This window comes from Aythya marila, assembly GCF_965140915.1.
Source record: "Aythya marila genome assembly, chromosome: Z".
Lineage (NCBI taxonomy): Eukaryota > Metazoa > Chordata > Aves > Anseriformes > Anatidae > Aythya > Aythya marila.
This window is the reverse complement of record NC_139080.1, coordinates 20,781,511-20,807,875: the sequence shown is the minus strand read 5'-3', so window position 1 is coordinate 20,807,875 and position 26,365 is coordinate 20,781,511. Positions and strand designations below refer to the sequence as shown.

Below are 26,365 nucleotides of genomic sequence, written 5' to 3'. Positions count from 1 at the left end.
TTAATTAAGTGCTGTAAACAAGAATGCTTGTGTTTGGGAAGTAGTTCATTAGTAGCTAACCTTTGAGACTCTGTGCTGTATCAGCTCAGGTACAGTTAACTTTGTAGCTCTTCTCCTGCCAGGGCTAATGCAGCTTCATGATGCTGTGTTGGGGTTCATTCATTTCTGAAACCAGCTGCGTTTGATCTTCATGTTTTTGTGCTCCTGTAGGCAAATATAATGATGTTGCTTTACCTAATCAATGCATATTGTGTGTCTTCTGCTGCTGTCATGCTTCTATACTGTTTGTACGTTGTACAGGAGCAATTGTAGTCGAACTATTGAAGGAATGCACAATATTCTCAGCATACTATATAAATACCCCCTTCTCTCCCCCCAAAAAAGAAAAAATTCTCTAAATAAGAACAGACATACTGGTAAAAAAAAGCTGTGTTAACAGCCAGTATATTAAACAACTGTATAGCTTAATTAACCCCTTTTTCACATGGTGCTATAGTGCTTTTCCTAATCTGTAGGGGTTGTTTCTGTAGCCAGCTAAATGCCAGCATGTTAGAGTTCACACATTTTGAAAACAAAAAACTACTCACAGTGAATTAGAAACCAGTGGGAAATGCTGTTCAAGATCTGCAGTTTAATCAGATGGAGTTATCACAGTGACTCCCTTGTTGGTTTCCTGAGATAGACGGGTGTTACCTCTGTGCGACTGGGGTTTAAAACAATGGAGCAGCAGATTGAAATCAGAAATCAGAAAGCTACCAAGCTAGTGCACTACACCTCTCTGGCAAATGCTACAAGGTCATATTCGTTGCTATAAATGCATTAGTTCATGCAAAGGACTTTCCACATTGCTTGTTTTTCCACTGGAAACATCATTTCATTGTGTGGTGTAATAAAGCTAGCGTTTGTGGGTAAATAGCTTGGGTTATACTAAGAAGTGCATACTTTCTGCAAGCAGGATATAAGCCTACACTGTTTCTTAACAGCTTTCCTTCTTGAAGCTGTAGCTTTTCAGATGGATTTGTGTGAGTAAAAAATTTTAAAATAGTAAAAGTTCTTCAGACAGGTGACTTGCTCTTTGCACTGAATATTATAGCTTCCAGGGGTATAAAATGCATTTGCAAAACTTCTGTAAATGCATTTCATCAACAAAGACATTATCTTTTGAACATGAAAAATAAGAATGCAGTTTTGAAATTTCATTTATCCTTATTGTAAATTTCTAATTTCATGTAGTGTTTGGCTACATTTTCGACTTTCAAAACAGTTAGAAAAGAATTAACTGTTTAATTTATGTTTAACATTGAAGTAAAACAATTTATTAGTGTCTTTATGCTTATTGAACTTCTTTTTTGTAAAGATTGTGTGATTGTGTGTGTTACTTCAAAGGGTCAGTTACACATATTGTGTCCCGGGGTGAATGCAGTATTGCTGTTTGTACCTCTTGCATTGTAATGCATAGAATCAAGCAGACGATCACAAAATGAAAGTTAATTCTGCTGTGATACTGTTGAAAGTACTTTTGTTAGAAGTGGATCAGCAAAACAAACTGTTTAGTTCCTCTAAGTTGCTTTATGAAGTTGAACAAAAACGTGTTTTGTTCATGCAGGTAATATCTGAGATAACTTCTGCCAGCTCTGCTGTAGTGGTCAGGTATAGTAAATATATACGCTATTTATATATGTAATATAAAACCTAAACCACAGTGAAATTCATTTGGCCGAGACGGTATTCATTTAGTGAGCCAATGAATTGTAGCATGAATTACCACTTTCTATGTATATTTCTAAAATAAGAAATCTGAAGTAGTTCTCTCAGAAGGAAAAAGCTGCACCAGCATAGTTTCTCTGTGACATATGCAAAACAGAGGGAAACAACTTGGTGAGGCATTTAACTTGGAGAATGTGGTGCTGTGGTCTGAACAGCCACGTGACTTGTCACTTCTCATTTGAATGAATGTTATCTCTGCCATTAAAGTTTTATTTATTTTTTTAAAATCTAGTCTGCTTATTTAACTCTGAGTATTGCTACTTTATTTGAGCTCAAAAAAGTGAGAGACATGAACTTATGGATAAAAAAATGCAAGTTTTAGAGTGAGTTTCTTAAAGCAACATGTATGCTGTGATCTCAAGAGGAGTAACGTGGAAAATCAGTCTTCTACTGTAGCTGAGTACATGGACTGTTTCAATACTGTTAATACCATGTTTCCAGGAACTGGACCTTTACTGATACAGAATTCTATAGGTGAGATTTGGAATCTAATGTACTGCAAGCAGTGCCTAGAGCCTGGATCAAAGCCCTATTGTGCTGGATGCTGTTCAAACAAGTATTAAAAGGTTGTCCCTGCCCCTGTGAGATTATAAACCAAACAGGATGGTAGGCACAGGATGGAAGTACACACAGTTTAAACATAACCTTGGGCAAGTCACAGCAGGTCAGCAACTCAAGAAGGAATGAAATCCTGGGATATATCTGCGATATGATGTTGTATTAGACATACCTGTAGCAAAGAAGCGGGGCACTGGGGGGTCCGCGACAGAACATCTGCTTGATCCTAGAAGCAGCAAAGGTATGTTGTGAGAAGGGTAATTAGGGCTTTCTCTGGACTAGGACCGAACACTGTACTACTTCCTACAAAGAGGTTTCCTTAATTCAGAGTTCAGTGCCTCCTGGACTAAACAGACACTTCTCAAATGAAACGTTTTGTACCCTATTACATTAAATATTCCAATATTTTGCATCCACTTTAGGAAATCTGGACAGATGGATTTTTCAGAAATTTTCTAAGTTTTCCACAATTTTTTTTTTAGTAGAATCTCAGATTTGCATTCATGTTTAGAACTAGCCAGAGGCTTTTCTGTGTAAATTAAAGGAAAGGTGGCCCAAGTTATAGCTTGTATATAGCCCCTACCTTGAGTCCTACTGGTTGTGTTGTATGCATTGGTATTTGACCTAAGTGGACAAAATTCATGCATGTTTGTCTGCTTAAATGTAAGATTGATACGAATAAACGCTTTTATACATAATTTGGATGAGCTTATAAAAAGAACTAAAATCCCCTTTAAAACTTGAAGGTCTCACACTTTGCTAGTGAACTATCAGTGTAAAGCTCAGGTGCCCACTGCAGCAGCATAATTTATGTGAAAACTCTGATATGCTTTGGAAAATACTCTGCTAAACATTTTGGTTATGAATTTTCAGAACTATCTGCTCAGTCCTGCACTAGAGTCCTGCTCTGCTTCTGTGTCAAAGCCTCCTGATGGGCAGTTAATTCTAAGCCATTTGCAGCCAGTAGAAGCATTTCTTCCAGTTGTGCCTCTGTGCCAGATGTCAGCTGTGGGAAGAAACCCCCACCCCCAAATTAAAATCAAACCAATCCAAAACAAAACAAAACAAAAACCTTCCTTTTGTCTTCCAAAAACAATGTGCCCAACTTAGCCACTGCCCTTCATGTAAACAACTGACAGAAGTGATCCTACAAAATCACAGGAAGGCATGAACATTGCTTAGTAGGGCAGTTAGTGCAAGCCCTTGCTTCTGCTAATAATTCATGGCAGCTTTGGGAATTAAGCAGAGGTTTGCTTAAGTAGAGGATCTGACAGGGCCTTATGCCACTGTGGCTACCTAGTATCGCTTGAATTACGACATTAAGGAACTTAAAGTCTGGCACTGCTTGTGCTGGAAATACTCCGGTGTTCCTCAGTTTTAGAGATTTAAAATACTTTGGTTTCACAGAAGAAACATATTGACATGGTTGGGTTGTTGTGGTTTAATGTGCTAACCTTTTGTGCAAAACACACAAAGTTCACAGGAAAAAAAATGTTGTCCAAAGTGTACTGCACTTCTCATTTGCTTGTGGTGGCCAGTATACATTTCTGAATTACCTCTGCATAATATAAAGATTATTCTAGAGCTTGAAAGAAAAAATAGCTGAAAATTAACAGGAACATTTTTTTTTTTCTTTTTAAATGGGACAAGTATTGCTTCCTTCCTGGCTGATCATTTAGATTTACAACAATATTGGAAAAGAAAAAAAATGTAATAGCATCATTACAATAATATATTATATCCGCTTTAGACAGCATAAAAATGTATTTGTGGTATGTGTCTGTTGAGAGATCTCTTGTCATATTCAAAGCTGTTGAGCATGTGAAGAGAGGAGAGGAGAAGAAAATCTACTAGGAAAAAAAAGAGTTTGATAGAAGGAAACAGAAGGGAAGAAGTGGGAAAGTTAAAGATAAAATTAGCTGTTCAAATGAAGATCTCCAAAGCATCTCAAAAATAAATAAATAAATAAATTATATACTCTTAAATGAAGCATGTGATGCAATTTAGCCCAGAGGGGAATAAGAAAATCTTCAGGAGTATTATTAATGAGGCAGCTCTTGGCAACCTTGTATAATTTTATCATTACAGTCACTTTCTGTAAACAGTCATGCAGTGCATGTACCAAAATACAATTCAAAGTTGCATGACTGGATGTTCATAACAGGTGAGCATTTACGGTTTTTATGTATGAGGAAAATGCCTTAAGCAACAGGGGTACAGGTTCTCTGCATGTATTTACAGTCTCAGGGTCAAGGTTAGGGTTCCTTTAGCTTCTTTTTGTGTACCTGAAAGAGTAATAATCTGTTCTTGTGTCCCAGCTTGCTTTTCCTGAATGAAAGTATTGCTGCACAAAGGAGAATACAGATATATTTCAGTTTTCAGGCAGCAACACAAATATTCTCCCCAAGTACCAGTGCTCCTGGCTGCTGTGCAGAGAACTTGCTGTTCCTTCAGGGGTTCACTGGATCTTGTTGTTCACCATATTAGAAATGAGTGTCTTCTGCATTAAATAACCTGCTGAGGAGCTTTACCTGCCAGAATGGCTCGGATAGCTATCAAAGATCAGGTGTGCTATAGCCTAGGATCTAAATTATAGGACACACATATTCTGTTAACTTTCTTGATGCATCATGTTCTCATTTATCTCTCCAGTTCTGTCAAACCAATACAAACCAAAACTTTTCTTGAATTTTCATTATCAGAGCCACTCTAAGGACTGCAAGCATAATGTATGGAGGCTGCCAAACTCAAAAATGAAATGATTCCACCTCAGCAATAGATTTGGAAAGATGATGAAAGAAGAGAAATGGCTTTATGCATTATCTGTATAGAATTTGTTGTGTATACAACCAGCTGTGGATTGATGTATGAAGGGTTGATGTGTGTTTGGAAGTTGCCAGAGGGCAAGTTAGAAGCTGAAGTGGAGGACAAAAAGAAAGGTGGCTTTATGGCCTGCAACAGAAAAGGATCTAGATGGACCTGCAGGGCTGCTGAACTGTTTGCTGAACTGAGCCGGCACAGCCTGAAAAATATTTAGTACTCAGTTTCATCAGAAAAACAGAGTTTAGAGAATGTAAGGGATGTGAATGCAACAAAACCAGATTAATCAAATCTACACTTGTCTGTGTTTATCCCAAACAACTATCTTATATCTTAAATGTTATGGTCATTGTTAAAAAATAAATAAATAAAAGAAAATAAAAATAATAAAAAAGGGAAAATAATTGCAATTGGCCACTGTATGTAGATAACTTACTCAATAGGAGAGAGGAATACAATTGATCTTGCTCAAATAGCTGAATTTTGATATATGACCCAAGAAGTTTTCAGTGAGTTGTATTTCCCCTAGTTGCATATTGTCTTACAATTTTGAAAATGTAGGCCCTTACTTAACATTAAGCTCCTTAGCATAGTTATTTCTACAGCATAAATGTTTTATTTTGCACGTGTTATTTATAATGACACACACAAAACAGAGTTAGCGTGGTGTTGTACACATACAAAAGGATACATGCACGGCTTAAAATTGAATTTTGATGCTGAATTTGTTTAATGTTTTTAAATTTTAAATGTAAGATTTCATTCAATCCATACCAAAATGTGTTAGTATTTTTAAATTAATCTTTAATAGTTAAGAAGTTGAAATGTAATCTTTTCTATTCTTTATTTCATTATCTAGGGGTCTGATCCTTCCCAAGCTCTTTGAGATCTGGGTATTGATGTGAAGGGTTGTAGATTCATTAATTTACAGATAACAAGTCTGTGTTAACTTCTATCCTTCTGCCTCTTCTTTCCTGCCTCATGAGTATAGCAATATGGAAGATAAGATATATGTGTATGAGAAAGTGTTTTTTTTCCTTTAGTCTGTCATGGTTTTGGCTGAGATAGAGTTAATTTTCTTCCTAGAGGCCTGTCTGATGCTGTGTTTTGGACATTTGATGAAAATATTGGTGATAACACCTTGAAGTATTTAATAGTTGCAGAACCGTGCTTGCACAGAGCCTAGGATATTTCAGCTCCTCATGCTGCCCTGCCAGTGAGGCTGGGGGTGCCCCAGGAGCTGGGAGGGGACACAGCCAGGACAGCTGGCCCAGGCTGGCCAAAGGGATGTCCCACACAGCGTGGTGCTGTGATCAGCAATAAGAACTGTGGTTAAAAAAGAAGGAGGGGTGATGGCATTTGTCTTCCCAAGAAACCATCACATGTGATGAGCCCTGCTTTCCTGGGAGTGGCTGAACACCTGCCTGCTGGTGCGAAGTAGTGAATGGATTCCTTGTTTTGCTTTGCTTGCACACATGGATTTTGCTTTACCTCACAAGCTGTCTTTATCTCAACCCGTGAATTCTTGCATTTTTACTTTTCTGATTCTCTCCCCCATCCCACCTGGGGAGGGTGAGCAAGTGGCTGGGTGGTGCTGAGCCAGGGCCAAACCACAACAGCCTGTGATGCATACACAGACATAAAATTACTGTTAGGTCCTTATGTGTATAAATCTTCATTACACAGAGAAACACTATAAAATCCAAATTAGATGTGTAACTGGTCTTAAAATTAAATTGAAGGCTTGCTTTTTAATATTCCACTTTTTGGAATCTGAATACTTTATACAGCTTCTGGAGTGAACTCACATGGAGGCTTGAACATCTGTGGCCCATCCATTTAAACAGATGGCAAGATCTGTGATGTCCCAGGCATTTGCAGCGTCTGGCACAAGTGTCTTTATACATCTACCTATCTTTGGCCATTAAAAAGTCTGGCCTTGTTCCAGCCATTTGGTATATGAAATTTCTAGCTGCATGCTTCCCTTAGACTTGAGGGACGTGAAATCTGTTATTTGCCTCTGTTATCTCCACATTGGTGTTTCCTATGAAGATATTTAATTATGGACAGGGGAGTATTTGTTAATTACTGGCTTGTTTTATGAGGGATTCTGATACAGTGGATATAGCACAGCATGTGTGTATATAGTAAATAAAACAATTAGCTGAGACCTGAAATGACCAGTTATTGATAAGCTGTGTATTTAATTAAAATGAAAACGTATCAGATCATCTACCTGATGCGTTACTAATCAACATTTTTTATTTTTATTTTTTAAAAATTTAAACATAAGACTGTTTGAAAAACATCTGTTGCTCTGAATCATCTGTCCAAGTTTATTTGGATGAAGCCAGCTACTCCTGATGGCAAAACAGAGTTTGAGAACATAAACCTCAGTCATTATAGCCATTTCCTGAAGTGTTCTCACAGAAATAATATTAGGGTTCTTTATGAAAACATTCACATTCAATTGCCTGGTCATGTGTCGAGCTGTGGGGATATTGATATGTAGGATAACCCACAGGAAGAGAGTGATACTGCTGGCATTCCCCTCAAAGCAGCAATCTTCTAGTAACATTTCTGTGCAAGAGAAATTATGAAAGATAGAATTTAAAATTCACAAAAAAAAAAAGTAGAACTAGAAAATAGTTTCATCAATGCAATGGGGCTATAGGGCCTTCTATTTCCAGCTTTGGAGTGTAAGAGGAAAAAACAGCAATAGCGGAAAGAAGGAAAAACAGCAACAACAACAGTACTATTTTTCTGCAGGGCATTTAGCAACATTTGTTGGTGTAGTTGGTAGTATGGGGAAAAGAGTCTGGAAAAATGCATACAACAACCCTTTCAGAAGCCATTAATTGAAAAGCCAGGAAATGTCTTCCTCACTTAAGAATGCATTTACCAATTGAACTGAGAGATTTGAAGGCAATGCTTTATGGCCTGAAGATTTTTCTGGATGTCTTGTTCTAGCTTCTTTCTGAAATGCTGCACTTACGTGCTGTTTTTAACAGAAGAAGAATTTCATAGTTTTGGCTTTTATTTTCCCCTAGCTTCAGCTACTGTCTCTTAATTCTATCTCTTAGTGAGTCTTATTGCAGCTTAAGAGCAAAATATCACCTTCTAAGTCTGTTATTAATGTCTGATAAAATCATTATAAATATTTTCCAGTGCTGGCAAGATTCTAAGGTTTTTAACATAATCCCTGGTTTCAGATAGTCTTGATCCTTCTCAGCTATGTGAGGCATTTCTTTAAAATTTCTCTCTTCATTTGAAGCTTTTCAACCTCAGAAGGTTTTCATGGCTCATCGCAGTTGTCACATTCAGAGATATTAAGCAATTTACCTTGTGTCTGTGTGAGTGTTAGGATGGTCTGTTCTGGAAAAAAAAAAAAAAAAAAAAAAAAAAAAGCTCTTATTTTCTTCTATATTTGTCCTCACTCGAATCAGTTTTTTTTGTTTGTTTGTTTTGTTTTGTTTTGTTTTTTGTTTGTTTGTTTTTCATGATATTTCTGAGATCAAAATTCACTGCAAGGTGAATGTGCTTTTCCGATAGTAAGCAAAGTCTGTGTTGTTATTGGGATTTATTTATTTATTTATTTGAAAAGGTAGTTGTTTGCAAGACTGCTGTGTCAGAATCCTTAATAAAGTAGAGAAGAACTACACACTGGTCCTGAGTCTATGCACTCATCTTATGCAGCTCTAGGTCTCATGGCTCTAAAATATAATTCAGACTTTTTGTAGGGTAAAATATATATATACCTCTCTCTGTCTCTGGAGGAAAACATACGAAATGATGATAAAATTATGATTTCTTGCAGAAAGTTTCCTGCAGGTGAAATTTTTGTAGTACTAAATGTGATGTGTCCACTGTGCTCTGGAGTCTGTCAGGAGAACTTGATGGGCATATCTGAGGGTATGAAGCCAGCTGAAAGGTTAAGGGAGACAGACCTGGTGAACCCTTGTCCTTTTCTCCTGATGGGAATGACTCCTGTGACGTGCCACCCTTCCAGTTGTGCCTGGCTGTCATCCCACCATGCAAGCTGGCACAGTCATTACCATGCCAGCAAACTGTTTGCTGTTCCCATGGAAGATGAGTGGCCCAGGATTCAAGCTTACACCCCAGCCACATTTTGTTTGGCTTTCAGGAGTACAGGTCTATCAGCTGTGTTTCCTCTTCATTTTACAGTCATATTTTGTTTGGGTAACTTCTCAGCCTATACTAACTGGCTCCCTGACAGGCTCTCTGCTCTCACCAACCAACTGCCCTCTGTTTGCCTAATGCAGTTCCACAAAGAAAACCTGGCAGGTAAGAGGAATTCCTCTTTCCAGATTAGGGACTGTGTGTGCTTTCCCCCTTGTTGGATGCATGCTCTCTGCAGCACCCAGTGACAGTGGCTTTGTGACTGTAGCATTCAAATGTAGCGCTAAATGACCCTGGGGGTGCAGCTCTAGACCAGCTTCCCTTTCCTGATTCAGTTGTATTGCTGTCAAGTGCTCTGGGAGTTTTTTTTTTTTTTTTTTTTTTACAAAAAGACTTGAGAAAACTTCAAGTTGAACAACACAAATTGAGACTTTTCCACAGGTGTTTGTGTCTAGGCTCATTAGAAGTTTATATTTACAGTGTATTGCCATCCCAAAGAAAGAACACAACGTTTTAAAGCATGGAAGAAGTTAAGTTAATGATTTCAGTGGAAGCATGTACTTGAAATTAGGCAATAGTGCAACACCTTTTAGTCTTCTGTTAAAAATACATTTCACAGATTCAAAATGAAAAGGCTGAGAATGTAACTTTCCCGTACTTTGTAGTTTGCATTCTTTGTATATTAAAGCTCGCTAGTTTTTGCTGTTCATCAGGATAATCCATAGCCAGCTTAAAAGACAGGGATTTTTTTTAAGCATTTTGTATTTGTGTAGAGTGTTTTCATTGATTTGCTTTACACTGCAGTATGTCTAACATCAGTATATCCAGTAGTACACATGTACTTTAATTTGGATCAAGTTTTTGCCTTCTTGGTCAAAAAAATAAAAATAAAAATCTTATTGTGCTGCTTCAGGGAGTTAATTGATATGCATATAAAGTCAAATGTCCAAATTTTCGAACAATGTTTCCTTGGGAAATCTGAAGTAACATATTGGTGTTGCTTCTGGGAGTTAATCCATGAACAGACATTCTGTGAATAGAAAATTGTTTCTGACTGATAAAATGTATTATACATGTATAATATGCATTACGTATATACACATCACCAGGCAAAATAATTCTGGCCCTGAAGCTACTATTGAACAGTAAGGATTTACAGGTGCCGCTTTGTGTGTAAAATCTTGCTTATACTTGCACTAAATATTTTAGTGTGCTATACTCTGTGATGATCAGATATTGACTAATGACTGAACTAAGACAGCTGAACTGAGAAGCAAATCATACAATTATGATAGAATGGCAATTTATAATGATAGAATGGCAATTTATAATAAAATATTGGTTTTATCATTATTCCTTTTTTCCCTCCTAGTTGCTACTTAAATTCATTTTCTCATCAGATTTGTAAGTGATCAGCTGTCAAACAGTAATTTTGGAATTCAATTACACTTTTTATTAATAAAAGTCAGTGAAATAGCTTATATAAGACCATGTAAATCAAGCTGCAAATAGCTTATTTTAAAAGCAGCATAGTGGTAAAAGCATTTATAATATTAATCCATTCATGAAATTGCATTTTAAGCTTGATCATTCCAAGAGCCCTAGATTTAAAGCAATGGTAAGAATTTACACCATACTCAGTTCAAAGGAAACAAATATAAATCACCATCGTGTTGTGACATGTGTTGTGCACCTGGTCCCTGATTTTGGTTAGGATCTCTGAAACCAAAGTGCAGGTCACAGAAAATGTGCAACTGTAGGAAGATTTTAGAGATAGTACTGCCAGTCCCTACTGTGCAGATGACTCAGTAAGGGAAAGAGTATAGGCCTGGGCAGCAGTTTCAGCTGCATTTTGTGACTCAGGGGCAGTCCCCTGCAGAATTCTGGGTTTAATTTTATCTTTTTCTATGGGATTTTAATCTGCTGGTTATAGCTATCTCTGTCCACGTATCTCTCTTCCTCCTGTACTCTAATCCAGTCCTCACCTTTGGCAACATCTCCTATACTTCCTTGTGTCAACCTACTGCAGCTTTTTCACTCTCTTATCTCAATAGCCATGCCAATTTCCATTCTGACTGTCTTCCATTTCCCCTTCCTGTTAACTTCTCTGTGTCAGTCCTTCTCTCTTCTCTGCACGCACTTTGGCTCCCTGATGCATTGCTGTGGCTGCTTATGCCTTAGTACTCACCATGTCTCAAAATCAGTATCAGTCTTGCAGAGGAGAGTCCTGGTGGTTATGGAAATATATACCTGGTCTGTATTTGGGATGTCAGTACATTATAACTCTGTCTGTACATGTGTCAACTGCATATCCTTCTCAGTCTTTGTGTAATATAGTGATACCATGTCTACAGAAGTTGAGATAGGACAGAAGATGATCACTTAATCCAAGTCTTCTGAAAACTCAGCAGCAGGACTTGGTCTCTATAGTGCATATGTCAAGTTATCACAGAATCACAGAATCACAGAATTTCTAGGTTGGAAGAGACCTCAAGATCATCGAGTCCAACCTCTGACCTAACACTAACAGTCCTCCACTAAACCATATCCCTAAGCTCTATATCTAAACGTCTTTTAAAGACTTCCAGGGATGGTGACTCCACCACTTCCCTGGGCAGCCCGTTCCAATGTCTAACAAGTAAGACATTATTATCTGTTATTAGATGATATATAATATGTTATATATAACATATAATATATTAGACATTGTTATCTGTTATTCCTCCCTGACCTGCCACAAGGTTTTATTACTTTGAAATATTTACAGGGCTAGCTGAAAGCACATCTCTGATGTGTTTAATTTATCCAAATTTTCCTTTCATTCCATTTTCCAGATTCGCTAAACACTATGGCCAACCTGTATCCCAAAATTCAGTTTGAAGTAACAATCTGTTAAGCGAAATTTCACTCCAAACAGATTAAGTTTGGCAAAATTTATCAGCAGAAGAAAATAGATTCACATGAGAGAAGTGGTAAAGAAACTTTATCTAAGAGGTGTAGTTTGAGGGTACTTAGTAGCCTTTATCCGATGTGCCATTTTTCTGCAAGGACAATGAGACAGGTGCTCACTTCAGAGATCTTTGAGAAGAGGAGGACCTGGCGTCACTCAGACATGATGGTGCTAGGCTTGTTGGCCAGTTTCAGGGTGATGAAATGATGGCCTCTGTGCTTCACTTCCTCGTGTAGATGGGAGCTGGTTTACATGTTTACCCCTAAACCACTACAGGTGTGTTGTCATCTGAAAAAGCACATCTGTGTACCACCAGCATTAGCCTGGATTGAGATACAGCTGACCATCTGGACCCTGAATGTCTCTATGATTCCTTCCAAATAAGACTTAGAATTCCCCTCTGCTTCACACTCATCTGATTTTAATCACATTTTTGGAGAACTATGCTGCTGATATGTACAGAGCAGATTCTGTACAAAGAACAACATTTTACCTGTGTAAAGTTTAAAAAAGTTTTAAAGTTTTAAAGTTTAAACTGTGTAAAGTGTAAATTTTTTTTTTTTTTAAATCTAGGTTTTGTTTTAGAGATTTGCTGGACAAGCTCAAATAAAAACATGGTTCTTCCTATTCATATGTGTATTTAAAGTATTTTGCAAGACTTTGGACAAGCATTTCAGAGAAAATGGAAGGTTTAGGGCATTATTACACCAAATTTCTTAAGGTAATATTATGGAAATTATGTAAATGTTAAGTACTATTAATTTGATATTTCAATTTGAAATTAGTTTTTTAGTGAATTTCAATTAGTTTTTGTTTGTTTAAAAAAAAAAAAAAAGCTAAGAAAAACACATGGAATAATTTTTTATTTCCTACTTCAGTACCATGTGTATGGTGAAAGACAACAGAATAGTTTAGTTAAACAAAGACAGAGTTCTTTTAAATGCTTAAGAGAATATCTGTGTTGTTGAACATCTGACCAGCCCTTATGATACTAGAAAGTTTTATGTGCAATTTAAATTCAGGAAAAAAGACCATATTCTGTGTCTAACAGTCTTCTGTTTCCTTTTAATTACAGTAGATAGAATCACAGAATGTTATGTTTGGAAGGGACCTCTAGAGGTCATCTGGTCTAACCTGCTCAAAGGAAGGTCACCTAGAGCAGCTTGTCCAGGACCATGCCAAGTTGGTCTAATAATGTTTCTGAATACTTTCCTTAGTGTCTTTCACTGTTTTTCTATTATCATCCACATTTTTTCTATTATTTTCGTCCCCTGTTTTTCTATTATTTTCCCCATTTAAGACAAGCAACTTATAATAGTGCCTACCATTGTCTGTTTGACAGAGATAATTCCCTTGGTGGAAAAATATTTTTCCAGATGATTGTACCTTTTTTTTTTAAAAAAAAAAAAAAAAAAAAAAAAAAAGTTCATAGAGAAGGATAAAAATCGCTCAGGCTATGGATATGAAAAAGTTGGAAAATTCTGTTGGAAATAAGTTTGGAAAAAACAGAAGTATGTCTGGCCTTGCTCAATTATCACAAACACACAGGCCTGAGAAAAGTACTATGCCTACAAAATAAGGTGTTTTAGAACAAATAACAAGGATGTCTTCACTCCAGCCAGTAAAAGCTGGGTCAAACAGGAAAGAAAAATAGTATGTGTCTGAGTTTATCCCCAAACAGCTTGTAGAGTAAAGGTTATTTTCATTAAACCTTGTATCTCTAGAATGAGCAGACTCCCTATTTGTTGACCAAAAGATAAAAGCTCTGCAGATCTTTGTATGTACTTCTATAGTAAAAATACACATTGCCATATTGAGAAGAATGTAGCGGTAAATACTTGGATATTTACCTATGGTGGAGTGTGGGAACTGCTTACCCTACTTTGTTCTTTACTTTTGTTGTTCTTCCTTTATTGAATGTTTGTGTATTGCACAGCTGTTAGCATTTGTAATTTCCAAATAAGCCTTCATATGTCCTTTGTATAGATACTTCATTATGCAAAAGAACAGAGATCTAAACCTAAGAGTCAATGGGGGAAAAAAAAAAAAAAAATCTCTTTCAAAATAGTAGACAAATTAAGTATTATAAAATGTCCTTTATGTGATTGCAATAAAAATTACAGGCTTTTAGAAGTTCCCGTACAATAAAATATAAAAAAAAAAACAAATTAGGGACATGTCTAAGAATAGTGATTTACTTAGAAATCTTTCTCATGAGAAAACAATTTTATGTAGGAAATGAAAAATGTGTGAAGCTCAACACAGCCTTTCTTGGGGAAGGCCCAAAAGCAGAGTGCAGCAGGATGGAGAAGAAAGCAGTGCTGAGTAGAGAAGAATCACCTGTCTCAAGCCTGTACCACGGCAAGAGGTAGTAATGCCCCAAGTGTTGTAACTGGATGCAGACCTTGCCCAGGTGTGCCATCCCCTGTGCTGAGTAGGGGAGACTCTCCTGCCTCAGCATGCTGCCAGCACCCCTCCTAATGCAGGCCGGTGAGCTGGCAGACTTCTTTGCTTAGGGTTTGTGCAGAGCTGGGAAGGGTCAGCTGCAGCAGCTGGCGGGGGGTGGGCCTCGCAGGCTGCAAGGGGTCACTGCCTCCAGGGCTGTGGGAGACATGACAGGCTACAGGGCAAGAGCATTTGGGGGTGTCCAAATGCTTTGAGGGGATGCTGTTCAGATGCTGGTGGAAATGTGTGAGGCCCCCCTTGAGCGTTCTTGTGGAAGGCCCAAAGGCAGGACTGTGAGTGGGCGTAGCTGGATGGGGAAGGAAGCAGAGGGCTCAGTGGGCCCACTTGTCTCCGTGCCCAGGTGTCTCAGAGAGCTCCATGGAGTGCCGTTGTGATAACTGAAAGGGTTCCATTTGTGCTTGGATGGCTGACGCCTGCATCACTAAAAGAGCCACAGCGGCCAGTGCTCCAGCTCAGCTGAAGCCCAGGTGGAAGGAGGTACGTGGCTGTCGGGGAAAGTATTAGCTCGTGGGGAGAGGTTGATGAAATGTCTGACTTTATATGAAATGATTGTGATCCACACTGGTACCTGCTTTCAGAAGTCAGAGGTAGTTTTGTTGGTGTTTTGGAGAATAACTAGAAAGCCACAGAATGGTTGTGGTTGGAAGGGTCCTCTGGAGGTCTTGTTGTCCCACCCTCCTGCTCAAGCAGGCTGACCCAGAACAGGTGTCCCAGGACCATGCTGAGATAGCTTTTCAGTATCTGCCAGCACGGAGACTGCACAGCTGCTTGGTAGTGCAGTTCTGCTTGTCGTTCCAGGGAGTGGTTTTTGTTCAGACCTGCTGCAGGATGAGCCTGGCTATGGGAAGGAGAGGAACTGGGGTGCGACTGCTGGGCCAGATGAAATTTGGGTGTGGAGGCATCGGAGGGGAGGGGTGTGTGTGGAGGGAAGGGAGAATGGGGGAGGCAGCGGAGCCAGGGCTGTCCTGACAGAAGGAGCAGCAGGCCTTGAGGACCCTCGGCCTGCCTGTTGGTGGATGGGTTTGGAGGCTGCCGCCCTGGTGCTTGTCAGGCCCCTGCTGTTCAGTGGCCACTCGTGCCGGGGACCTGGATGCGCAGAGTCCAACCTAACACTGCCAAGTCGACTACAAAGCCATGTCCCTAAGTGCCACATCCTACATGTCTCAAGTACTTCCAGGGATGGTGACTCCAACACTTCCCTGGGCAATGCCAATGTTCCCCAAGCCTGTACAGCTGCAAGGGGTTGTTATGCCCCTAGAGTTGTACTCAGCATTTGGCCCTGTTGAATGGCATACAGCTGGACACAGCTCATCAATCTAGCCTATCAGCCCTCCCGGCCCACAAGGGGACTAGTTCCTGAGCAGCCTGAAGTCTGCTCTCCCCATATCCAGGGCTGAAGATTTGGTGGCAATTGAATTCTTGTCAACAAAAACTTTAAACTCAACCACTTCATGGTCACTATGACCAAGACGGCTGCCAATTGCCACGTCTTCCCCCCACAAGACCCTCTCTGTTCTCCAGCAACAGATCGAGGAGGGCAGAAGCATTTGCTGATATTCAGACAACCTGTCGTGTTCCAGTTGTGACCACTGGCTCTCCTTCTGTCAGTGGGCACCACTCAAAACTGACCAGAGAACACAAGGTGCGTTGTGTGTCACCAGTGCTGCAGATAAGGGGATGATCTCTTTCCTCCTCCTGCTGGCCAGCCTGCTTCTGGTGCAGGCCAGGAGGCTGCTGGCTCTCTTGGCCAGCTGGACACACAGCTGTCTCGTGTCCATCAGGCTGTTGACCAGCACCCCCAGGCCCTTTTCTGCCAGACAACTTTCCAGCCACTGTTCCCCAAGCCTGTGCAGCTGCAAGGGCTCGTTATGCCCTTAGTGTTGTACCCAGCATTTGGCCCTGTTGAATGCCATACAGCTTTACACGGCCCATCGATCTGGCCTATTGAGATCCCTCTGCAGGTCCTTCCTAGCCTCAGCCAGATCAACAATCCCGCCCAAGCTGGTGTCATGGGCAAACTCAGTGAGGGTGGTTTTACCAGTGAGGCAAGGAAGAAGAAAAGGAAAGAAACAACTGATGGGTTGAGATAAGGATATTTATTTAAAGGAAAAGTAATTGGAAAAGAAATTATTAAGGGAAAATCGCTAACTAAATATTTTAAGGAAAGGGAAAAGCAGGGCCCACATGGCTGCTTGCGAGGGCCCTGCTGTTCATCGGCCGCTGGTGTCGGGGAGCTGGATGCGCAGGGGCTGCAGCAGCAGTGAGCCGATGCGGAGGATGGGTCCGTTGGCGGGGCTGGTGGGGCGCTGCCCTGCAGCCTGCTGGGGGGCAGCGTTGATGGGCCCTGGAGCTGCGCCGGCCCCGTCTGCTCGTGCGATCCCCTGCGGCCCCCTTCTCCCAGCTGCGGGGCCATTGTTGGTGGGCCGTGGGCGCAGGTTGTAGCGGCGCTGAGGGGATCTGCTGCGGACCCTCTCCCTGGCGGCGTTCCTGCGGCCGTGAGCGGACGGCCTGCACACGTACTGCTGGTAGTCGTCGTCCGCTCGCACCGTGTGCAGGATGCAGGCGATGGGCTGCCTGCAGAGCGGGCACGCGGAGCTGGTGGCAGCCCACCGCCGGATGCAGCGGAAGCAGAAGGCATGGCAGCAGGTGTAGGTGTAGGCAGTGTTTCTGGTGGTGCCCAGGCAGATGGGGCACTGTTCCCCTGCCGCTGCCTCGGATGGCCCCGCCTGCTGCATCTGGCCCCTGCCGGCTGTTGCTGTACAGCCGCTGTGCTCCAGGTCCTCCTCGGCACGGGATGGAGTGTCCTGCCTGTCAAGAGAGTCATACTAGGAGGAGTGGGAAAGCACAGAGAGCCCAGGAGAGTGGAGGTTGCAGGGAGGTGAGGGCCTCCTGAAGGGCCTTCTTGTGGGCTGAAATTCTTCTTCCTCATCATCATCATCACCGGGTTCAGCCATGTGGGCCAGCCGTCACAAGGGCTGCTCTCGGCACCTGCCTTTGCTCCCTAATCTCAGCCCCCCATTCACTCTCCCAGGCCAGCAGCACGGCTGGAGTTAGCAGAGGGTACCTGAAGGAGGAGGTCCAAGAACGCAGAGGAGCTGTCTGGGCGCTGTCGATGGTGCCAAGAACCCTGGCACCTTCGTTGTGCCCGCAGCTCCAGGACAGGTGCTGTGGGGACCTGCAGTACCCCACCACACGAGAATGCACAAAGGTGCAACTCAGAATAGCCCGGGATGCTCCTGGAGCCTGCACACCACGCGTGTGAACTCACAGGAGTCCTGAACCAAATGTGCAGAGCGGTGAGGTTGGAGCAGTCACAGATGCTGATCTGCGACATCACAGAGGCCTCTGGGGCTGCCCCCAAGCGCTGCCCAGTGAGGACAGCAGCCCCTCCAAAGGGGAAAGCCTGCTGCTTTGCTGGGCATTTGCCATCTTGTCACAGCCTAGGGGCGTTGTCTAACCTCCGACATGTTGGGTCCTGTGGTGGCAGGCTGCGGAGCTCCATGTTCCAGCAATGCAGGCAGGGAACCCTGGTGATGTCCTGGGTACAGAGCACCCTGACTCAGCTCCTCTGAGGGCTGTCAGAGGGACTCAGCAGAAGGGCTCATCCCTTGTTGCTGGTGGGAAAGTCCCTGTGGGCAAGTTGTTCTGTTGCTCAGTCACCCCCACAGTAAAGAATCATAGAATATTCCGAGTTGGAAGGGACCCACAAGGACCATCGAGTCCAACTCCTGGCTCCACATAGGTCTACCCAAAGATTCAGACCATGTGACTCTGTCTGCAGTCCAAACACTTCTTAAACTCCAACAGGCTTGGTGCTGTGACTATGTCCCTGTGGGGTGCCTGCTCCAGTGTGTGACAACCCTCTTGGTGAAGAACCTCTTCCTGATGCCTAGCCTAAAACTCCCCTGTTACAGCTTGACACCATTCCCTCGGGTCCTATCACTGGTCACTAAAGAGAATAGATGGGTGCGTGCGCCTGCACTCCCCCTCATGAGGAAGCTATAGGCCACGATGAGGTCTCCCTTCTTTTCCAGGCTGAACAGGCCAAGTGACCTCAGCTGCTCCTCATACATCTTCCCCTCTAGGCCCTTCACCATCTTTGTTGCCCTCCTCCAGACGCTCTCCAATAGTTTCATGTCCCTTTCATACTGCAGTGCCCAGAACTGCACACAGTACTCGAAGTGAGGCTGCACCGGTGCAGAGCAAACAGGGACAACACGTCCCTCGACTGACTGGCAATGCTGGGCCTGATGCACTCCAGGATACAGCTCACCCTCCTGGCTGCCATGCTGGCTCATATTCAGCTTGCTGCCAACCACAACCTGCAGATGCCTCTCTGTGGGGCTGCTGCCCTGCGTCTCATTGCCCAGTCTGTACGTATAGGCAGGGTTGCCCCTTTGCAGGTGCAGGCCCCGGCACTTGCTCTTGTTAAACTACATGTGGTTGGTGATTGCCCAGCTCTCCAGTCTGTCCAGATCCCTCTGTGAGGCCTTTCCACCCTCAAGAGAGTAAACAGCTCCTCCAAGCTTAGTAGCATCAGCACATTTGCTCAAAACACCTTCTAGTTCTACATCCAAATCATTTTTAAAGATGTGGAGGAGAATTGTCCCTAAAATGGAGCCTTGGCAGACCCCACTAGTGACTGGGCGCCAGCCTGATGTGGACCCATTTGCCACAACCCTTTGAGCCATATTTGTCAGCCAATCGTTCACCTATCGTGTGATGTTTTTGTTTAGCTGTGTGCTGGACATTTTGTCCAGTAGGATCCTGTGGGCAGCTGTGTCAAAAAATTTGCTGAAATTCAAGAAGATCCCATCAGCTGGTTTGCCTTGATCAACTGGGTGGGTGATCTTATCATAAAAGGAAATCAAGTTAGTCAAACAGGACCTACCCGTCATGAAACCACATTGGCTGGGACCAATGACTGCATTGTCCCCCAAGTGCGCTTCAGTAACTTCAAGGATAATCTTCTCCATAATCTTACCAGGCACTGACAGGCATGTAGTTGCCAGGGTCCTCTTTCTTGCCCTTCCTGAAAATCGGTACAACATTTGCCAGCTTCCAGCGTACTGGGACCTCTCCCGATTCCCAAGACCATTGAAAAATAATGGAGAGGTCCCGCAATGATGTCAGCTGACTCTCTAAGCACCCTGGGATGAATCCCATCCAGACCCATGGACTTGCGTGGATCCAGGTTTGAGCAGCAAATCCCGCACATATTCAGGGTTGGTTGGGATTTTGTCATTCCCACTGTCACGGTCCTCCAGCTCAGGGCACGTGGGGTCGCAAAGCCCGTCTTCAGCGTTGAAGACAGAGGCAAAGAAGGCATTAAACCTCTCTGCTTTGCCCATGTGCTTGTCTGTGAGGTGACCTTCCTCATCAATAGCGGACCTATGTTTTCTCTGGTCCTCCATTTTCTATTGACAAATTAAACAAACAAACAAACAAGTGAACTTCTTATTTTCTCCCTCAGAGCTGGCCAGCTTCAACTCTAATTGGGCTTTGGGCACACGAATTTTCTCCCTATAAATGCGAAGTGTCCCTGTATTCCTTCCATGTTGCCTGACGCTGCTTTTAGCAGCCATACACTTTCTTTTTATGCCTAAACTCCAGAAGATCCCTGGTCAGCCAAGCCAGCCTTCTGCCCTGCCTGCTTGACTTCTGATATTCTGGAATTGCCTGATCCTGTGCTGTTAGGAGGCAGTGCTTAAAGACTGACCAGCACTGATGGACACCAATGTTTTCAAAAGAAGTTTCCCAGGGAACCTTGCTGACTAGTTCCTGAGCAGCCTGAAGTCTGCTCTCCCCATATCCAGGGCTGAAGATTTGGTGGCAATTGAATTCTTGTCAACAAAAACTTTAAACTCAACCACTTCATGGTCACTATGACCAAGACGGCTGCCAATTGCCACGTCTTCCCCCCACAAGACCCTCTCTGTTCTCCAGCAACAGATCAAGGAGGGCAGAAGCATTTGCTGATATTAGACAACCTGTCGTGTTCCAGTTGTGACCACTGGCTCTCCTGTCAGTGGGCACCACTGAAAAGGGCCGGGCTCTGTCCTCTTTGCACCCGCCATTGAGATATTTGTAGACCTTGATGAGATCCCCTGAGCCTTCTGCTCTTCTGGCTGGACAGTGCCAGCTCTCTCAGCCTTTCCTCAGAGGAGATATGCTCCAGTTCCTGCATCCCCTTTGCGGCCTTTTCATAGAATTATTGAATTTTGTAGGTTGGAAAAGACTCTGAGGATCATCAAGTCCCTTCTATAAAGCTTGATCAAATGTCCCATTTTGAAATCAATTGATTCTGGTCACCACTAGCACTTCTTTTCTCTCTTGAGACATTGTATTTTTGAATTCGTTTAATGGGAATGTGTGGGGTAATTTGCTAAAGCAAAAAATTTTGGCAAGCACCATTGTACTGAGAACTATGTTTTTCTTCGTAAGTGTATGAGTTCTTCACTTACTATGAATAAGTTTCTGAACTCATTCAAGTGTTCTCAGGACTAATTGCTTTCTTTTTGTTGTATTTTTCTCTATAGCCTTCCTCTTAAAATGCACTGAGAAGAAAAATTACTCAAAGAATTTGCTTGGAAGAATTACCTCTTATTTTTTCTTTACAAAAATTGTCTAAATATTTAGACTTATCTTATTAACATTGTCTTTTCCCTAATCTCTTCTTTCATGCAATATGATTGAAATTCATCGTTGGTGAATTTTTTGAGAACTTCACCAACACCAGCTTCCCTGTGTAGGTGAGATGCAGAAAGCTGCTGAACAAGGGGCATAGATATGTTCGATAGTGAGGGGTCACAAAATCAGTGATATGCGGTTTGTGTGGTGTCACCTCCAGCACTTGCTAGCTAGCAGGCAAATGCCTACAATACATCACTATGGAGAAATCCCACCCCCCCACACTTTCTAGGAACATAAAATGCTGGGTTTCCCCTCTTACATACCTGTACACTAATGCATGCAGTATGGGGAGTAAAGAAGATGAGCTGGATGGATACAGGTGTTTTAGGAAAGACAGACTGGTGAGACAAGGAATGAGTGTTGCCTTCTAGGTCAATGACCAACTGGAGCTCATTGAGCTCTGCCTGGGGATGGATGAGGAGCTGACAGAATTTATGAGTTAGGATTAAAGGGAGGGCAGGGTCAGGTAATATAGTGAGATAGTGGGTGTCTTCTATGTGCTACCCAACAAGGAAGAACAAGTGGATGAGGCTCTGTACAAACATTCACAATCCCTGGTCTTCATAGGGGACTTTAGACACCCCAGTATCTGTTGGAGGGACAACACAACAGGGCATAAGCAATGCAAGAATGTGTTGACAAGTTCCTTCTACAAATGACAGAGGAGCCAGTGAGGAGAGGTACTATACTGGACCTCCTTCTCACTGGCCAAGAGGGGTTTGTGGGGATTGTGAAGATCAAAGGCAGCCTAGGCTGCTATGACCATGAAATAGTGGAGTTCAAGGTCGTTAGGGTAGTCAGAAGCATGGAGAGTAAACTCACAAGCCTGAACATCAGGAGAGCAGACATTGGCGTCTACAGGGACCCACTTGGTCAAGTACTGTGTGACAAAGTACTGGAAGGGAGGCCCAAGAAAGCTATCTAATATTTAATGATTACCTCTTCCAAACTCAGGAACAATGCATCCCAACACAGAGGAAGGAGGCCAGCATGAATGAACAAAGAAGTAACTGTGTAAATTAGGTAGTACAGAATATTAAATACAATACATTCAAACTGGATGAGAGTATCCTTGAATATGGAAAGTATAGCACAAAGAACCACAGGGACATAGAATGAATCACAGAGTGGTTTGGTTTGGAAGGGACCTTAAAGATCACCTGGTTCCAACCCTTTGCCAAGGGCACGGACACTTCCCACTAGATCAGGTTGCTCAAAGCCTCATCCAACCTGACCTTGAACACTTCCAGGCCCTTGTTGAACTGCATGAGGTTTGTAGAGGCCTATCTCTCAAGCCTGCCAAGGTCCCTCTGGATGGCATCCCTTCCCTCCAGTGCGTTGACCTTACCACACAACTTGGCAAACTTGTTGAGGGTGCACTCAATCCCAAAGTCCATGTCACTGACAAAGACATTAAACAGTGCCAGCCCTAATACAGACCCCTGAGGAACAGCACTTCTCACTGGTCTTCACCAAGACATCAAGCCACTGACCAGAACATTTTAGTGTGACCATCCAGCCTAATCCTTATCCACTGAGTGGTCTGTTCATTAAATCAATTTCTCTCCAATTTAGAGACAAGGATTTTGTGCCAGACAGTGTCAAATGCTTTGCACTAGTCCTGTTAGATGACATCAATTGCTTTTCCCTTATCCAGCAACACTGTAACCCATCATAGGAAGTTACAAAATTTAATATCTAGGGATTTTTATCCTGTAAGCTTAATGATATGGGGAAATTTTTCAGAAAACAAATAGTCAGTAGGCAAGAAATTGAGCCTGACTTTCCAAAATGCAGAAAGGAATCTGCAAATGCAATTCAGACTCTGAAAAGCATGCCTAGAGGTAGCGTATTAAGAAGTTGAGAGGTAATAACTCCTTTAAATATACCCATGATGTAACACAGCTTTTATTTGTTTGCTTACTTTTTTTTTTTCCCCTTTTTTGAACAATTCAGTATGAGAAAACTAGAGGAAGCAGAGGATGAAAACAAAAATAGTCTCAAGCTAATTGCAAGCTAGAAATCAAAGATGACTCATAAACTAATGGAGGCAATTCAGTTGCCAATTTGAACACTTTAAAAGAGGAGATGTTGTTTGCACAAAAACATAGCTGTGGATTGTGTTGACCAAAAATGAGGACGAGGAGCTTTGAGCAGTAGGAATGTGTGTTTCTGTGTACGGTCTGTGTTCTTTGACTTTGCATTTCTGAGTTTAACTTCACTTCATCCAGGAAATTTTATTATGTGTAAGGACATCTGCCAAGATGGTGCCATTTAGGGTTAAACAAGAGAGCCTGGTGTATAAAACTGCTAAGGGAGAAGGGCTTGTAAACACTGGGATTTCATGTTGATTTATTTTCGCAACTGGGGACATTTTCTAAACTTGGCTTTATCTAAGCACCAAAGGATCACAAGTACATAAACATGGGCACTCACAGAAGAAAATCTTAGGCTATCTTCTAGACACTTTAAGATATCTGAAGATTAAAACTATGTATGGAATTTATGCTCATATTTCCTTTGAAAAGCCTATTTACTTACCTTTTTATACAATTAGGAGCCTATCTAAATTTTAAATTCTTCTTATTATAATAGACAAAATGGCTCTGTATGCTGGGAAAAGATATGCAAGAAGCTAGACAGTAAAGGTGCACTTAAATTGAAGACATTTATCTACTTCCTCATCCTGACAATTCAAGATTTTTTGTTATGCATCTTTCACAGGAAAAAAATGAAATTTATTAATAATACTTTTTCAAGTGTTTGCATTAGCTGGCATTACTCAATGACTCTTTAGTATAACAGACATGAATAAGAACAATTCAGGTAAATTTGGAAATCTGCAGAGAAAGTATGAAAAATATTCATTTAGCTTTGTTTTGTGATTCATATTCATTAGCCATATAATAAAATGGAAAATGGACTGCAAATACCAAAGCCAAAACAGTTTCTAACATGTGGATAGCAAAATTGCTTTTAATCTTATACCTTGCCAACAGTAACTTAAAATTACTATTTCTCAAATAATATCCTCAGGGTGTTTGTAACCAAGTATGACCATGCTCACAAATTGATAGAATGTGTCTTGCAGCCAACAAAGCACAATCTTCTATTGTCAGTAGAAAATTAAAAACAAAGCCGCTATTATGAGAAAAAAATACATGAAAAAAATAATTAAAGAAAGAAAAATGAGATCTTTCTAGGTGGAATAGATCTAAATTTATGATTAAGTCAACAGAAATATGACTGCTAACCTATAAGTGTTAAATTTTCATTTAAACTTGCCTTATGACTGGCAATCAACTAATCTTGTGTGTAGTATTTATATGGGTATTTTATTAGTCCTAAGTTAACCAGCCACATAGGGGTACATTGTGATTAAATTATTTGCCTCAGTTAACAAAATGGCTCTGAAGAGGACTAATCACATTGCATATTTTAAGCTTTTTGTGGTTGTCTGGTAAAACATTGGAGCCCCTTCGTTTCTTATTGTAGAATCATAGGATGCTTTGGGTTAGAAGGGACCTCAAAAATCATCTAGTTCCAATCCCCCTGCCATGGGCAGGGACACCTCCCACCAGACCAGGTTTCTCAAAGCCCCATCCAGCCTGGCCTTGAGCTCTTCCAGGGATGGGGCATCCACAGCTTCTCTGGGCAGCCTGTGCCAGTGCCTCACCACCCTCTAAGAATAGAATTTCTTATTTATATCTAATATAAATCTGCTTTTTTTTTTTTTTTTTTTTTTTCTTCTTCTTTTTCTTTTTTTAAGTTTAAAGCCATTCCCCTATCATGATACTCCCTGACAAAGAGTCCCTCCCCAGCTTTCCTGTAGGCCCCTTTTAGGTACTGGAAGGCTGCTGTAAGGTCTCTCTGGAGCTTTCTCTACTTAAGGGTGAACCACCACAACTCACTCAGCCTATGTTCATAAGAGCGTGCTCCAGCCCCTCAGTCATCTTCATGGCCCCCTTCCAGACCAGCTCTAATAGGTCCATATCCTTCTTGTGCTGGGGATCCCAGAGCTGACCGCACTGCTCCAGGTGGGCTCTCATGAGAGCAGAGCAGAGTGGGATAATCAACTCCCTCCTCCTGCTAGCTACACTTCTTTTGATGCAGTCTAGGATCGGGTTGGCTTTCTGGTCTGCAAGGACACAATACTGACTCATGTCAAGCTTTCCATCCATGAGTACCCCCAAGTCCTTCTCCTCAGGTCTGCACTCATTCCACTTATCACCCATCCTGTATTCACAGAATTACATAATCATGTAGGTTAGAAAAGACCTTTAAGATCATCAAATTCAATCATTAACCTAACACTATTAATTCTAGCACTAAACTGTACACCTAAGCGGCATATCCACATGTCTCAAATATCCAACCCAATGGAAACTCTACCATTTCCCTGGGCAGCCCATTGCAATGTCTAACCAGCCTGTGTGTGAAGAATTTTTTCCTGATATCCAATGTAAACCTCCCCTGGAGAACCTTGAGGCTGTTGCCTCACACCCTCTCACTTGTCATCTGAGAGAAGAGCCTGACACCCACCTTGCTACCACTCCCTTTCAGGTGGTTGTAGAGAGCGATGAGGTGTCCCCCTCAGCCTTCTTTTCAGCAGACGAGACAACCCCAGTTCCTCAGCCTCTCCTCATTGGTTTTGTTTTCTAGGCCTTTCAGCAGCTTTGCTGCTCTTCTCGCAATGCATTTCAGCAACTCAGTGTTCTTCCTGTAGCGAGGAGCACTAAAGAGACCAGAGAATGCGTTCTGTGTGACCAAGTGACCAAGGTGCGTTGTGTGTCACCAGCGCTGCGGATAAGGGGATGATCTCTTTCCTCCTCCTGCTGGCCAGCCTGCTTCTGGTGCAGGCCAGGAGGCTGCTGGCTCTCTTGGCCAGCTGGACACACAGCTGTCTCGTGTCCATCAGGCTGTTGACCAGCACCCCCAGGCCCTTTTCTGCCAGACAACTTTCCAGCCACT

At 42.0% G+C, this 26,365-nt stretch overlaps 1 protein-coding gene across 3 annotated transcripts in view; it reads left to right on the top strand.

The window, feature by feature from the left end:
* Positions 1 to 1,606: 1,606 nt before the first annotated feature.
* PDE4D (phosphodiesterase 4D) overlaps positions 1,607 to 26,365 on the top strand; it is a gene marked incomplete at its 5' end in the record, with an annotated part of 636,111 nt that continues 611,352 nt past the window's right edge. For 2 of the 3 annotated variants that reach the window (XR_014319342.1, XM_082783125.1), the window contains one exon: positions 1,607 to 1,650. The remainder of the gene's footprint in view (positions 1,651 to 26,365) is intronic. The other variant, XR_014319341.1, reaches the window with a different exon arrangement.